A 17,643-nucleotide genomic window follows, 5' to 3' on the forward strand; every position below is an offset into this window, starting at 1 on the left:
GAGATCGCTCCCCACACCATGATGCCGGGTGTTGGCCCTGTGTGCCTCGGTCGTATGCAGTCCTGATTGTGGCGCTCACCTGCACGGCGCCAAACACGCATACGACCATCATTGGCATCAAGGCAGAAGCGACTCTCATCGCTGAAGACGACACGTCTCCATTCGTCCCTCCATTCACGCCTGTCACGACACCACTGGAGGCGGGCTGCACGATGTTGGGGCGTGAGTGGAAGACGGCCTAACGGTGTACGAGACCGTAGCCCAGCTTCATGGAGACGGTTGCGAATGGTCCTCGCCGATACCCCAAGAGCAACAGTGTCCCTAATTTGCTGGGAAGTGGCGGTGCGGTCCCCTACGGCACTGCGTAGGATCCTACGGTCTTGGCGTGCATCCGTGCGTCGCTGCGGTCCGGTCCCAGGTCGATGGGCATGTGCACCTTCCGCCGACCCCTGGCGACAACATCGATGTACTGTGGAGACCTCACGCCCCACGTGTTGAGCAATTCGGCGGTACGTCCACCCGGCCTCCCGCATGCTCACTATACGCCCTCGCTCAAAGTCCGTCAACTGCACATACGGTTCACGTCCACGCTGTCGCGGCATGCTACCAGTGTTAAAGACTGCGATGGAGCTCCGTATGCCACGGCAAACTGGCTGACACTGACGGCGGCGGTGCACAAATGCCGCGCAGCTAGCACCATTCGACGGCCAACACCGCGGTTCCTGGTGTGTCCGGTGTGCCGTGCGTGTTATCATTGCTTGTACAGCCCTGTCGCAGTGTCCGGAGCAAGTATGGTGGGCCTGACACACCGGTGTCAATGTGTTCTTTTTTCCATTTCCAGGAGTGTACAATGACCATGATTTGTTATTACTTTATTATTCTTGAAGACATTCTCATGCTATACATAAATTAAAAAGTTCGAGTTCCTGTACTCATCAATGGTACGATTTGACTATGATAGCAATATTTATTGTTGCACAGTAGGAAATCGGTGCACTTTCTGCGCTAAATAGGGTGTGCTGCCAGATTTTCAGAAAAAATCCTTGAATGACTTCTGGTGCCTACATGCACAGGAAGGCCTAAAAAAGCCCTGTAATGGCCTTTGAACTTTGGTTCAGTCACGAGCAAGGTCTAACACATTCTTTTACTAGGTTTTAGCTAAAATGTTCGATTAACATACATAAAGATTACACGTCAGTGTTAAGTTCACTGAAATGCTTGGCGTGTGCACGTATCTTGTTGGTTTTGATGATTTTTCTCGACCAATTCAGTTTGATTGGGGTACATAGTATTATTTGCTTCACTGCAGAAATACCAGAAGTCAATGTGAAAAGGCGATGATATGAAATAATTTACACCAACGCATGGTTTACATTTTGTGTTAATGTTTATATTGTTCCTGAACATTTATACAATGCACAACTCAAAGAAATTGCCTTCACAGATCATTTACTCGAATTAATTGAAAACAGTTGCTACTCTACTGCCACTCTACTGCCACTCTCGAGCAATTAGGCTTCTTAACAAGTTCGTTGAAAGTATTTTTCAACAAAGTTACATTAAATATGTTACAATACCCAGGCTTCAAGACTTTTTAAGTAAAAGTCTAAGAATCCGACCTCGCCTAGGGTACTGGTAGGCTCACAGGTGGCGAATGGTGAACATTCCCCCAGATGTGGTGGACTGCTTCAAATACAGGATAAGCAGTCACGAACCAACGCAAAATAAAACCAAATCAACTTTGTATCTGTGTTGTAGCAAGCGAAAAGGTGATCAGTTTGTGTTCATCAGTGGTGTGACTGAAATTTGTATTCTGCAACTAACCATACCTGTCTTAAGACTCTGACTTCACTCAATGAGTACTCAACCCCAACTGATTCCAGGTGCAATAATCATGCGGCATTTTGATAAACAGAATATTATACCAGGTGGTCAGTCCACTGTTAGTATTACTGGCGCTACTCGTCTTTCTGATTCTGGGGCGGCCAGGTTACAATTCAGTGTGATTCAACAGTGGAAGTCGGAGTCCTCTGGCCAACTTAAAACCAAAACAAGACATTTTTGCAATACTAAAAATACAAACATTTTTGAAACCAGATAAACTTGGTGAACTGGGACATACATTATAAGAACAGAAGATTCAAATTCTGAAACTTCAAAAAACACAAATGACCAACAATGACTACATGGATTTCGGTAATTATCGTCTTTTAGAACTAAAACTGATAAAATAATACTTAATAATGCATCACATCTGGGAGTTGCTTTTGCAGTCTCCAAAAATATTTTAAATTCAATAATAGAGGTAAAATCAATTAATAATAGACTAATGACAATTTCCCTTGGATTTTCATATAAAGCAGAGACTTAAGTTAATGGCCATATGCCAGTCAATGAGAAAGTTAATGAAGCTTGGGAAACGTTAGAAAGTATCATCTTGAACATTCCCTAAAACTGTGTTAAAATTTTAAAGGACGATTTTTAATGTTCAGTAAGGTAAAGAGAAAAAATATAAGTAAATGTTGGATGGATTTCCTACAGATACATGGACAAACCAAAATGGCCAATGACTTGTTGAAAAGTGCAACAGTCTTAACCTTAACATCACGTCATTACATTTTAAATGAACGCTTATAATAAAAAAAGTTTGGCAGGCACCCAATACACTTATTGGGGAATTTCAAGTCGTTCATGTAGCAATTTTATAACCTAACTACAAAGAAATTTTAAATGTCCAAGTTCGGAATAGGGCTAATATACATTCTGACCATTATTTAACGTGAATAAATTAAAACTTCAACTTCAAAAACTCTTCAAAACAAAAAATGTTATCAAAAAATTTGACAGTGCTGAAATAACCCCAACTCTAACAAGAAAACTTGACAAAAACAATCCAACAATGGGCAAAGCAACTCTCAGATGTGGTGTCTTATTAAGTATTGTTTTATCAGTTTTAGTTTTAAAAGACGATAATTACCGAAATCCATGGTGTTATTGTCCATCAATCATGTTTTTTGAAGTGCCAAAATTTGAATCTTCTATTCTCTTAATGTATGTCCCACAATGTATCTCATCACAACAGCACAAAATTTAATTCCACTTTGGAAGAAACAAAAACACCCTTGGTTGAATGAAGATCATGAAACAGAAGTTATATTAGGCATGAGGCATTCAAAAACTGGAATTGCAACAAAACTGAAAATACATACAGCACTTGTCTAACTGTAAGAAAATAAACATCGAGATTAGACCAACAGAGTGAAAGAAGTGACGAAAAGAACCAACTTTTACAAATAGAAAAAGGTTTCTAAAAGACCAATACAAGAAACTTTTATAGAACATTCAAAACAAAACTATCTGGTTCCCTACAACAAAGTGTTTGCTTCAGAAATGAAAATGGCTGTTTGGCTCTCAACAACCAGGAAAATTGTAAGGAACTTGCTAATTACTTCGAAAAACTATTAAACTGTCCATAACCAGCGAATAAATTCCAAGTACAGAAAACTAGTAACACCAACCCTAATTCTAAAGAACCTGACGAAATGGAAATACTTAAATAAATTAAGAGACTTAAAACAATGCAGCACTCAGACAAGATGGTATAATTACCCTATATATATATATATATATATATATATATATATATATATATATATATATATATGTGTGTGTGTGTGTGTGTGTGTGTGTGTGTGTGTGTGTGTGTGTATATAGTGTATATTGGAAAATGTGATTACAGAATGGTGAGAGCAAAATTAAAGTCAAAATATAGATCGATCAATCAAGTTAGGTGAAGTAATATTAGAATAAATTGCCTCACATTTGCAGATAATCTGGAACTTTAACTAGGGGTATTACCATGGCTGAAAAACAAGTTGAAATTCTTAAAGAAGCTACAGAAAAGGCAAGACTGCAAACATCACTTGAAAAAACAAAATACATGACATGCAACAAACAAGCACCAATATTTGTGAACACAAGATATGGAAAAATAAAAAGGGTTTCTCAGTTTAAATACTTGGGGGAAATCATACAGGAAAAGTATGGAGAAAACTGTAAAGGAAGACTGCTGTCAAAAATAGCTATCCATTCAGATTAACACAAAATATAAATAATCAAGAAAGCTTTCTAAATTCAGTGAACTTGGGACATTACTACACTGTAATGTCATGAAGAAACTTATAGGCTGAGACGTGATAAGGACATAGAAAAATACATAGATATATTTGGTGACATGAGAAAACATAGACTTAAACTTTTGGCACACATTAAAAGAATTGCACCCACTAGGGTGACAAGACAAGTAGCAGAACACTACAAAAACAGAAGTAAGGCCTAAACTACACCAATTAAATGGATCACTGAAATAGGCAGTGTAGCTCAGGCCGATGTTACAAATAGAAAAACATTCAATTATATTTTCTTGGAAACTTGGTCAGAGGGAAATTAGAAAGCTAACTGGAACACTGTCCTCCTCAGGGGACACCGCCTTAATGTAGCACTGTCCGTGCTGGAGAGGAGGCTTGCGTGCTCCGGATCTGGAGGGCTATGCCGGCGGTAGCATAGCTACCACCAGGGTCACCCATGCCGGACAGGCCAAAGGGGAGGAGCCAGACAAAGTGTGTCCCACAACGATCTATCGCTCCCCTTTCCTATCCCATACCTGTCCTCACCATTTCCTTTTCCTGTCATTACCTGGTATATGTTCAAAAGGGCAGAAAGACCTCTATAGGCGTGGAGAAGCCAATCTTCCTACGGGAGAAAAGCCCGAATGAAAAATCCAGGTCCTGCAGGTTGGGGGTTGGCGACGGGCTACCAACCCATCCTGGAACTAGCAACAAAGAAGAGCCTCGGATAGGACTGCTCTCTGTAAAACGACCTAAGCAAGAACAAGGACTACGGAAGGAAATGCAACTAAGGACCTCGAATGTCAGAAGCCTATACCAACCTGGGGCAGCAAAATGTGTATTAAGGGAGGCAGGTAAGTATCAAATTGATGTATTGGCCCTGCAAGAAACAAGGTGGACACATATGGAAAACTATGTCATATTCCATGGAGCCTCAGCAACAAACCACTCACTAGGAACTGGTTTTGCAGTGAAGAAATCGCTCTGTACCACTCTCATAGATTTTAAATCAATCAACCCCAGAATCTCACTCCTAACCATACACACGGGAAAACACAAACTCACATATATAAATTGTCATGCCCCAACCGAAGAAAGAGATGACATCAAAAAAGATATTTTCTATGAGGAATTAGAAACGGTTTTAGACAATGTACCAAGTGAACATTACAAAATTATCCTTGGAGATTTTAATGCGAAAATAGGGAAAGAAGCAGCCTTCACGGGGACCATCGGAAAGTACAGTTCACATTATGTGAGCAGTGATAACGTCACTAGGCTGGTTAGCTTTGTGACTGCAAAAGGCTTGTTTATAAGTAGTATTGATTTCGACAGAGAGAGAATATATAAAGGAACCTGGGTGTCTCCAGATGGGAAAACAGTGAACCAAATTGACCACCTAATTGTAGAGAAGAGAATAAAGAAGTGGATACAAAATGTTAGAACGGCAAGAGGTGCGGAATGTGGATCACACTACTTCCTTGTCAGAGGAAGGATGAAAACAATATGGAGAGCCAGGATGCACAAAAGAATGCAAAGAGTCACTCGATATGACCATGAGAGTCTGCTGAAGATAATATAAGAAGAACTTCCAAGATAGCACTAACAAACCGTTTTGAGACTTTGAATGAAGAGGAAGGAGATACTGTGGTAGATCAGAACTGGAAGACGATTGCAGGGACCATTAAAGAAACAGCCCAAGAAGTAATCCCAAAGCGAACTAGGGGAAAATGAGTGTGGTTCAATGAGGAGTGCGAGGGAGCTATCAGGGAGAGACAACGGGGCAAACTACTGTGGATACAAAGCAATATGCAAGATTAAGAAAAATCGAAGTTTGAAGAAACACGACGGCAGACCCAAGCCACATTGAGGAGAGCAAAGAGAAAATATGTACAAAGTATCATGGAGGAAGCTGAACAAGACTTTCATGGAAATAGGTATGAAAAAATTTATAGAAAAGTGAAAAGTTTTAAAGGAGGGACATACCAACAACACAGATTCATAAAAGATGCCAATGGAAGAATGTTAACAGAAGATCAAAAAATTGGAAGAAGATGGAGGGAATACTTCAGAGAATTACTATACTCTGATGAACCAACCGAACTGCTGTTACTACCAGTAACAGTAGACCCAGAATATCCTCCACCCACCATTGAAGAGAGAAGGAACCAGATTAAAAACCTTAAGAATGGTAAAAGTCCAGGTGAGGACGGTATTCCTGCTGAACTTCTCAAGGCTGGAGACGAAATCCTCTGTTTCAAAATCCACAAGCTAATCGAGCAAATTTGGGTAAAACATGACATACCAGAGGAATGGAAGGTAGCTGTGATATGCCCCACATATAAAAAGAAAGACGAATCCATATGTGACAACTACAGGGGCATAGCGCTACTCAACACCTGTTATAAGATCTTCTCCAACTGCCTATTAGAACGAATAAAACCTCTAGCAACAGACATAATTGGAGAATACCAAGGAGGTTTCCAGGCAGGGCGACAACCACGGACCAGATTGTTGTCCTGAAACAGGTCTGTGAAAAAATGTACGAATATGGACGAGAGATACATCTCCTGTTTGTAGACTTCAAGAAGGCTTACGACAATATACATAGACGTAGCCTGATTAGAACTATGACAGAGTTTGGTATACCAAAGAAGTTAGTCAAACTGGTAGAGGTATGCCTAAATGACACAATACTTAAGGTTAAGGTAGACAATCAAATAACAGAAAGCTTCCAAGTTGTAACAGGATTACGCCAAGGAGATGGGCTATCACCTGTCCTTTTCAACCTGGCACTTGAGAAGGTAATGCGGGATTTCAACAAAGAAAACATCAAGGGCATTCAAATTGGTAATGAACACATTACATATGTGGCCTATGCAGACGACATTGCACTATTAGCATGCACACAAGAAGATCTGAAGAGAAGTATCCGGACCTTGGAGTTATTGGCAGCTAGGATCGGTCTACAAATTAGCTCTGAAAAGACAGAGTATATGACCATAGGAAGAAAGGTACAGAACTCTCAAGATTTAATTGTGAACAACACCAGGTATAAACATGTGAAAGAGATCAAATACCTTGGATCTTTTTTTTACAGAAGTAATATCAACTGAAGCAGAGATAAAAGCACAACTGCAGCCGGGAAACAGATACAATCACTCTCTAGACTCTATATTAAAATGTAGAAGTGTCTCTCAACAACTAAAGCTATGGTTCTCAAACCTAGAGCACTCGAAAACGAAACCTAACATTTGAAAGGAGAGTCCTCAGGAAAATATTTGGACCAGTCAGAGATCAGACTACTGGAGAATGGAGATGACGCCATATCAGTGAATTAGAAGAGCTGTACAAGGAGCCTAACACCTTGGGAGTGATGAGAAGTAAAAGACTGCAATGGGCTGGACATGTTGTTAGAATGGAGGCTACAAGATGGCCCAAAATCACAATGGACTGGATCCCGTCAGGCAGCAGACCAGTGGGAAGACCTAGAAAGAGGTGGATCGATGGAGTGAGAGAAGACCTGTTTCAGCTGGGAGTCACGGAAAACTGGAGACAGATAGCAGAAGACAGAGATGGATGGAGAGCTCTAATTGTGGTGGCGCGCGGTCCTCTGGGCCTGATCGCGTGAATTGAATTGAATTGAACTAGACACTGTGGTCTTATGGAAAAAGGAGACGAAAGAATAACACAGATTTGGACACAAAGGAAGTCCAAACATCAAAAGTGACACTAATGGGGTGTACTTCATGTGGTCCTATTGGTCCCATATGTGAATTATAACAATAATAAATTATGATTGAAATCGGTTGTGTCATAAGAAATTACAGTTATAATTTTGAAAATAATGAAGGACTGATTACAAGAAATGTGATTTCTAAAAGTGGTGTTTGGAATTAGTGTCTGAATTCTGCTTGGGGAGTGTCATTAATAGTACTTGATAGAAACTGATTAATATCTAGTTAATTACAGTAGAAATTTTGATGCTGTCATATTTTGGAGTTTTTAGATAATGTGGAAATAGATTTTGAGGTTCCAGTATTATATAATTATATAATTTTGACCGAATAATTTAAGTAGTAATTAATTTAGGGCAAAAAGTTCTAGAAGTCGTAATTACAGAATTAATTAATACAAATCTGATTTCAGTTTTTACAGAAACATAATCTCTTGATAGTGAACCTAACTCTCAGTGAATCAGTTAGGCATAAACCTACTGAAAACATTAATTTTCACATTTTCCTAATTTAATTGACTTTTGACTATTAATTTTCCATGTAATCACAGAACTGATTTAAAAGTTAATGTGACCACATTATAATTGTCTGATAGTAGCACAAAATAATTATTTAGTTTTTCTATCAGTTTCTTAAACCGGATGATTATAGTAAGATACTTTTCCACTAATTAAAGATTCTTGATAATGAATGAGTAATCAAGTTGTCCTGTCCTTTCATATATGAGATGGTCTAATCAAACTGTTGAAGAAAGAGTGCCCAACTAGATATTCTGCTGTGATGCAATTTATCTTCCATTATAGATATCAAAGCTTTATGGTTTGAGTAAGCTACTGTCTCATACTCTGGCAAGTAGTTTTTAAATTTGGCAAATGCCCAATAAATGGCTAGTGGTTTCTTTTTACATTACTGCATACTTTGTTTCATTTTTCTGTACTCTATGGCTGTTGAAAGGAATAGACTTATGTTCGATTTGCCCATTTATTTCAATTTCTTGGAGAAGATATGGTCCCAATCGATAATCATTGCTTTTCACCATAGTAAAAATGCGATGAGGCAAGTCAGGCCTGTACAGGATTTTATCAAAGGCTTCCTTGTAGACTTGTCCCACACCCATATAGCATTTTTATTTAGAAGTTTATTCAGACTGGGTGCATTCAGAGCTTGTGTGCTCCAAAATTTTCGGTAGTACCCACACATTCAAAGAAGCTCATAAGATGTTTCATAGTTTTTTGGGTTATAAATTATGACATAGTCTGAAGCTTCTAATGATCTGGTAAAATTCTTTTCCCAGAAGTACAGTGGCCTGGGAATTTTAACCTTTTAACAGCAAATAAAGTGTTTGCTAATTTCAATGACATGTCCCCTTGCCTTAACGTATTGTCAACCACTCCCAGAGTGTTGGAATGTTCTTCCTAAGCTACTCCATTAATGTGAATGTCATCTACATAAATCGTTAATATTGTCAAAATTTCTCTTTGTAAAGAATCTTAAGCTCTGATAATCTCAGCAGTCGAAATGTCAAACTCAAACAGGATGACAGAGTACTGGTAACAACTTCTCACAGAGAAATATACTGTGTAATGGGTTGAGTTTGGTTCATGGGGTATCTAATGAAACCAAGAGATAAAATCTAAACTAGTCCGGTGCTTCAGATGTTCAAATTAATGCAAAAGCTCATCATTATTCTCAGGGTGGTCTGCTTCTCTCTCTCTCTACGAATTTGATTAGATGTCTTTACTCTAGAACCAGTCTGACACTACTGTCACATTTACTGACCATCTTTTATTTACTTTTACTTTTTTTCTACTGGATTTTTATATTCAATGACACTTCTGTCCATAATATTCCTCTTTTCCATCATTCGAGTTCTTATTCTACCACTTGAATTTTTGAAACATATGGTAATATTAAAAATAGATCAAGTGATTTTAGATTAAGCCTACATTCACGATATTTTACTCTGGCAGGTCTCTCACCAAATACACCGTAACAGACTCACAACAATTTTCAGAGTTCAATTTTTTTGTTTAAACTTATCTTCTAATTTAGTCTCAACCAGGACCATCATCATTTTTATCATCGCAGTCTTTCTCAATGCCTTCTTCACAATACCCTCTGTGATCTGCAAAACTAGCTTCTCTAATCTGAATTCCAGCATCAGCACTTTTTAATGGACAAATTTGTCACTGAGCAATTTACTGATTTTGTGTCTTTGAATATTAACTTCCTACTTGTTGACTCAAAGCTTCCACAAGTCTTAAGAATACAATTCATCCGTAGTATCACATTTTCACTTAAATCAGACACCACAAAACCACCTTGTGTAAACTGGATATCACTTATACTAAAATGTAGAGGCACCTGTACATTAATAATTTTACTTTCCTGCGAGAAGCTGCTGTAATTTTGATCCTTATAACTGATAATTCCACAAATTCGATGCTCTGTTTAATTTTATCTCTAAACTTGCTTGAAATAGCACATGCAGGTCTTCCTGTGTCCCAATACTAAGTTTTAATCTGTATATATTTGCTTCCATAGGTTTCACTTTCCTTAACATCCTGATCTCCATGTGGAATAATTCTGACTATTTCTTCAGATTCCTAAATTTTCATTACATTCTCTCTTTCAGGTTGCTTAAAGACGTACCATGTTCGTCTGCAATGAGGCAGTTTGTATAATTATTCTGACTAGATAACTTGTTCACCTGCTGGTTTGAATTTGTCTGCTTAGAAGGATAAAACTGTTCACAAATTTCTTTTACTTTAATTTTGATCTCCTTACTGTCACTATAACCTTTTTATCTATTCCAAACTGCTCCTAATATCGCTTCAGATTTCTTATCTCTACTACTAATCCGCTGTCTACTGATGAATTACTAACCCTGTGTCTACAGATGTATTACTAAGCTGTACTGACTCAATCTGATTTTTATGCAGAAACGTTTCAGCTATCTCCTACACACACACTAATTACGTATTCCTTAACTTCATCACACATCATTGCACTTAATTCTTTTGCAAATTCATCTACAATATCAATACTAAACTTACAGTCTACCTAATCATCACCAACATTTAACGGCGTGTTATCGTCAGCTACTTCCACAAGATCACAAACTTCTCAGCAACTGTGTCAGCAACAACGTCAGGAGTAACTATAAGATTTTCAGTACTATCCATTAGTCTATGACATGCAGATCCATTGTAATATTTATCCACAATATTTTCCCAATCAATATTAGATTTATTATCCCATTCATATAAATCTGTAATGGTTTTATCCTCTAAAGCTACTTCTTAAAAAGAAGTGTGTTTATCAACATGGTTTTCCTCTGCGCTACTACTAATTACATCACAGAATTCTCTGCTAAAACAGACCTCATTTACCTGGTATACTTTATGTTGATTGCTGTGAACATAGATTTTGCAATTTTTTTTGTCTATTACACATAGGTCCCTGCTTCGTAGCCTGCCGGAGTGGTCGTGCGGTTCTAGGCGCTGCAGTCTGGAACCGGGCGACCGCTACAGTCGCAGGTTCGAATCCTGCCTCGGGCATGTATATGTTTGAGGTCCTTAGGTTAGTCAGGTTTAATTATTTCTAAGTTCTAGGCGACTGATGACCTCAGAAGTTAAGTCGCATAGTGCTCAGAACCATTTTGAACCTGCTTCTTAATATGTCTAGTCCGGTTACTACTAGCCTGATTTTGGTGTAGGATCTCGCCCCGAATTTACAGGTTTCCAAGAGGACATCTGTACATTTAACTACCTATTTCCGTAGTCACACGGAGCCTTATTATCATCTGATCTGTTTCCATTTCATGACGTATTTCCGTTCCCATATTCACGATTCGAGTTTCTACTCGTATCGTGGCCACTGAAGTTTTGTCTATTTTTACCCCCCTGGTAACCGTGTAAATTATTGCCGAAATTATTTCTACCCTTATTCTTTCTGCTACAACTTTGATTCAACTCCCCTTGTCGTGGACCACTGAAGTTTTCCGATTAAAATCTAGTCCCTCATCACATTCCAACGCCCTGTCCTACTTGCCAAGATATTTATGAAACTCTTCGACTGACTCATCTGCTCCATAGACCAAAAACCATTGAACTCCTGTTGGCAATTTGCGTTTCAATCCTTCAATCTGCATTAAGTCGTCAAATGGTTTATTTGAATGTATTCATCACACTAGCATGGACCCCTACAAAATTAGCTTTTCATTCCCGTTTGCTCTGTTTTGGACCAAAATTTGGTTAACAAACCTTTCGCGAAACTTTCAAAATTCATATCTGATCTGGTGTTCTGGTTGTCCCACGAAATTGCTTCAGCATCCAACAATTTTTTTTCTAATTTTATTTTAAACTTTCGGTCACATCGAATGCGAAATTCTCTTGACAATATTGAATGAAATCAGTGGGTTGCAATATTTCACTTCCAGGAAGCTCTTTATTGCTAATTTTTTTGGTCATATTTTAATGTATAAGCTGTAGGAATAGGTAAGGTGGACGGTTGGGGTACTACCTACAATGTGACAAATGCTAGAAAACGTTTCTCATGTTAAATGTAGAGTTTCAGCTATGGACATTGAATAGGTGACTCACATTACAGAATAAATTCTCCCTGAGTGTGTACTGTTGTTACTTCCCCATCTAGAAAATGTCAGAATTGTGTATCAAAAACTTACGGGTTAAGATGCGCTTTTCGTCCAAAGCACTGTTGTGTACTTCTATTATTTCCACAACTACAAAATTTTGATTTTACGTATCACAAATGAGTAAAGATATTGACTCTACTAGGGTATCTTACATCTTACAGTCACAGAAGATTGTATGAGTTAAGGTATCGTTAGTAAAGTTTATTACATCCTAAATGAATCGAAAAAAGTAATTTGACATGTACTGTTATTATTTCACAGTGAAGTTTCCTATTTTTCAAATGAAACTTCAACATTTGAAAAGCATGAAAGACAGATTCGCATATTAGGCAAATGGCTAGGTTTACTTTCCAGCGAAATGTTCGCTATGTAATGCTCCCACACTGGAGTCAGACTGTCCGATAGCCGCACAAGTTAATGTAAAAATACTGAAAAATACCGAAAAGACTTTAGCGGAAGTTCGCAAGTTTGGCGTTAATTATATATATATATATATACAGTGTCCGTTCTTTCTGACATGTTCAAAATAACAGGCACCATTTTTGATCCTGCAGCCATTATGAAATAAAACACAAAAGAATTACAGATATTGGCTGCGAAAGTTGAAAGACGAAATGACCAATGATTTCTTCATCGCAGATGCACACCAAGCTGGAACTCTTACGGGAATCGGCAAAACTCTGCGAGTAATGGTGCAAAGGGCCGTACATTAGTAGTGTGTGGAAAGTTGAGAATTTGGGTCTGACGGGAAGTGTCCTAGGGTAGTTCGTGCAGTTTCAATGACCACTGTGTCCGGGTAGATTAGCGGTCATAGATCCTGGTTAGTAAGCAGAGACATAGAGGTTCTAATCCTGGGCTGGCAGAAATTATCAATTTCCCCTTTGATTTCAGTCAATGCTCGCTCACACTCAATGTCTCCAGTTCCTTTGTGTCTTAATTCACAATCGCTGCTGGATGTACATATTTATAATGATTGGCTGTGTTTGTGTTGTATCTATGACCTGTTTGCGCGAGCGCGCGTGCGTGTATGTGTGTGTTTGTGTGTGTGTGTGTGTGCGCGCGCGCGCGCGCGCGTGTGTGTGTGTGTGTGTGTGTGTGTGTGTGTGTGTGTGTGTGTGTGTGTGTGTGTGTGTGTGTGTGTGTGTGGTGGAGGAGAAAGTGTATCTGTTTCAATGTGGCAGCATATGCAGGTGGAATGATTTTTGTCTCATCTTTCCTTTTATTAATTTTAGTAACTGCTGCTACGTTACATTTATACATTGATTAAACAGTAATTACTGATCATGAAAGTGTTTTAATTTAAGTTATACTATCAGTATGTTCATCCATGACAATTACTAATTCGTTAGCATAAAACTGTTTCAGACATAATTAATCCCGAGCGAGATTCCACGAAACAACTGAATTATTGAAACAGTTTTCTTCGACGACGCGACAGAACACTGTGAACTCTTAATTATCTTCGTACCAAATTCTTTATGCTATTGAGGGCGGCGCAGAAACACAACAACGGCTTTCCTGTACACACCAAGAAGGTGCGTGACTACTGCTTTAAGGGTATTATTGCCTTTATGAAGCAAGACAGTGATCCCTCAGGGAAAAGGTGTGTTTGGCTTCGACAGTTGCAAAAGCCAGCGATAAGTGAGGAGTACAATATCGATATGTTATAACATCAATAACAGATGTAGGTCCTACTCACAGACTATAAAATTTATTGCGCTAAGCAGGCAAGGCAGTAATAGTTGATTTCCCTCATTGCCCTTCTTGAGGCTGTGCTACTGGTGGCTGGGTAAAGGATGGTGGGGTGGGTGTGTGTGAGGCACGGGGGGGAGGGGGGGGGGGCGGGGGGGGGGGGAGAGAAGAAGATAATGTATCGCGTTCTGCAGCAGAAAAATAAAACTGAGGTTGCTGACTGGCTAATACAGCTTTTGTATTGGTTTTGATCTTAGGTTGCACCAGCGCACCAAAACGAAATTTCTAGGAAGGCTACAACACCTACTGATCATAACTAAAATCCCAAGGTTCTCTAAAAAGGTTTACGTATTATATCTCATTTCTAATACTAAACAAAACCAAGATCCATCGCATGTTTGTCCACCAATGTCTCATTTTCTGACTCTGTAGCGCAACTGAGCACTCCAAAAATGATGTACCTTGGTGAAATCTTTAATGTGGCTTATCACTTAAACTGCACAGTTTCGTAATACGTACGTGTAACTGCGAAATGCGCCAAATATAATGTTATCTTCATAAAGAATTGCGTTAACGTGGCAGCTGCTAGTTTTACCTATGCCAGAGTGAATGAAGGACAAATTTCCACACAAAGGAAACGCTGAAACGTCGATCTGTGATCACTAACGAAAATTCTTAATGACAAAACAAAATATCAGTGAAAATTATTTGAGTTAAATATGAATGTACGTAGAAATTTGTTCTGTTACATTACGAAACATACGTGACTGTCTTACCGGCCATACTGCGCTAGACTACAGGTTAAAATCCACTTGATGACGACAATAATTCGCTCTCTGTCCTAAGGTAAAATGACACTTCGAGCTGCCATTATTATTCATCAAAGCACACATCCACTTATTCGTTAACAGTACAAAACAGATAGTGCTCGCTCATTGGCACTACTGCTCGACTGTATCGTTTTAAGTGCTCTTGTTTGCAGAAATAGTACTGCCCTTTTATGACACCTTCAGGATTAAAAGATCGTTTACCGTTGTGGTATCAACGTTCGATACCACCCATGTTAGGGGTTGCAGTTATCGACCGCGGTCCGTATTAGTATCGTTGGAGCCGCGAGTCGCCACCAGCGCCGCTAGCGCCGCTCCGCGGCTTGTATCAAGTTTCTAGCGATCTCTCGTCCACCCTTACTCGGGACGCCGAGTAGTAAAGTGGCGTAGCCTTCAGCTGATCGGAAGCAACCTCTAACAAGGCGCTTAGTGACGCATGGCCAAAGTGTGGCCTCAAAGGCTCTCTGTTTACAACAATATGTATGTAGCCAAGAAGAAACCTGTACCGCCAGTTAAGTACAATATATATTATTTCGTACCAACCACTTCTAATTATTTTAGCCGTTGCACATCCAGACCTCGCAGGCAGCACCTTATGGACTTTACTGATAAACCTGTTGTGATTCAAATGTTTCTAATTAGCATTGGCCACGAGTCAACATTGGCGACGACTCATTCGTTGTCATCATAACAAGTATTTGCCACAAAACACAATAAGTTGTTCTGTAATGGTATACATGTGACGTAAAGCTTGCCGACACGGTAGCTCAACGTGTTCGGTCAGAGGACAGCTGCCCACTGTAATAAAAAAAAAAAAAGCTGTGTGAGTGGACCAACGGTGAACTTGAAAGAGTCTCATCTGAAGCCCGCCCTGAACAAAAGCAACGAACAATAATGAACAAAACGATACCAAAAAAATAAGAAACGGTTATCGTCTTGAATTCATAATGAAAACGTCGTAAGGTGGAAGAACCAGCAGTCATCAACGGCATGAGGATGCAGAATGCAATGGAAACCAATGCAATAGGGACATGTAATGCGTAACCACAGGATACGTGGACTTCCAAGGGGAATGCCGCCCTGAGTTAAAGAACGACGAATCATTGAAAGGAAAATGTTTCTACTACTCTGGGCGTGGAATGTCAGAAGTTTGAACTCGGTAAGGAAGCTAGCAAATCTGAAAAGGGCACAATCTAAATACGGTGCGGATCAGTGAAGTGAAATGGAAAGGAGACAAAGATTTCTGGTCAGATGAGTACAGGGTAATATCAACAATGGCAGAAAATGATGTAACGGGAGTTGGAGTAGTTACGAATAGGACTGTAGTTAAGAGCGTGAGTTACTGGGAACAATTCAGTGATAGGTTGGTTTTCATCAGAATCAATACCAAACCAACACTGACAAAGATAGTTCAGGTATACATGCCGACGTCACATGCCCAAGGTGAAGAGATAGAGAAAATATACGAGAATACTGAATAGGTAATTCAGAATGTAAAGGGTGATGAAAATGTAACAGCCACAGGGGATTGGAATGCGGTTATAGGGGCTGTAGTAGAAGAAAGGGTTACGGAAAAACATGGACTTGGTACTAGGAATGAAAGAGAAGAAGTCGTATATTGGTCAGACGATGCGTACCGTCGAGGATCGATGCCGTGAACACCAGAGACACACTCGACTGATGTATCCAAGCTAGTCGGCGGTCGCTGAACATTGTCTGTCGGAAAATCATGCTATGGAGTATGACCGCACGAGGATTCTGGTACAGACGTCGAGATACTGGGACAGCGTTGTTAGAGAGGCCATCGAAATTCGCACCAATGTCGACCTCATAAACCGTGACTGTAGCTATAATCTTAGCAAGGCTTGGGAACCAGCGATTGGATTAATCAAGAGTAAATCGAGCAAACGCATAGTTGTGACGACCACGGCGGACAGAACCATCACACCGACGTCATCTCAGACGCCGTCGCAATCTGTTCCACCGCGCTACCGTGGCGCGGGGCGCGGACGGCGGAGGGAGCGCGCCGCGGGCGGAGGGTATTTAAATCCACCGCGACCGAACCCAGTTCACCTGATGATGGCGACGTGTTTGATCGCCGAAATATTGTGCCCGTTGGACACTATAGACCGGCAGTACAACCGTGGATATTTTGATTATCAAATACGCCGGGAGAAACCCAAGAATCACAAGATTTATAGAGTTCCGCAGTAAATATCAGACATTAGTAGCGAATAGTCTGTTCAAGAATCGCAAGAGTAGAAAAATACGGAGAGATACGGGAAGATTTCAGTTATATTACGTCGTGGTCAGACAGTGATTCCGAAATCAGATAACGGATTTCAAGGTGTACCCAGGAGCGGATATGGACTCAAATCACATGTTAGTAGTGGTGAAGAGTAGGATGAAAGTACAAGAGACTAATCAGGACGAATCAATGCGCAAACAAATCAAGTGACACTCTTGAAGTTGTCTGAGGCCATGAATACTGCGATAAGGAATAGCTGAGAAGGCGGTTCAGTTGAAGAGGAAAGGGCCTCTCCAAAAAAGGGCAGTAACAGAAGTTGTAAGAAAACCTTAGGTCAGAACAAAGAAGGTAACTG

The sequence above is a fragment of the Schistocerca gregaria genome, chromosome 5, assembly GCF_023897955.1.
Source record: "Schistocerca gregaria isolate iqSchGreg1 chromosome 5, iqSchGreg1.2, whole genome shotgun sequence".
Classification (NCBI taxonomy): domain Eukaryota; kingdom Metazoa; phylum Arthropoda; class Insecta; order Orthoptera; family Acrididae; genus Schistocerca; species Schistocerca gregaria.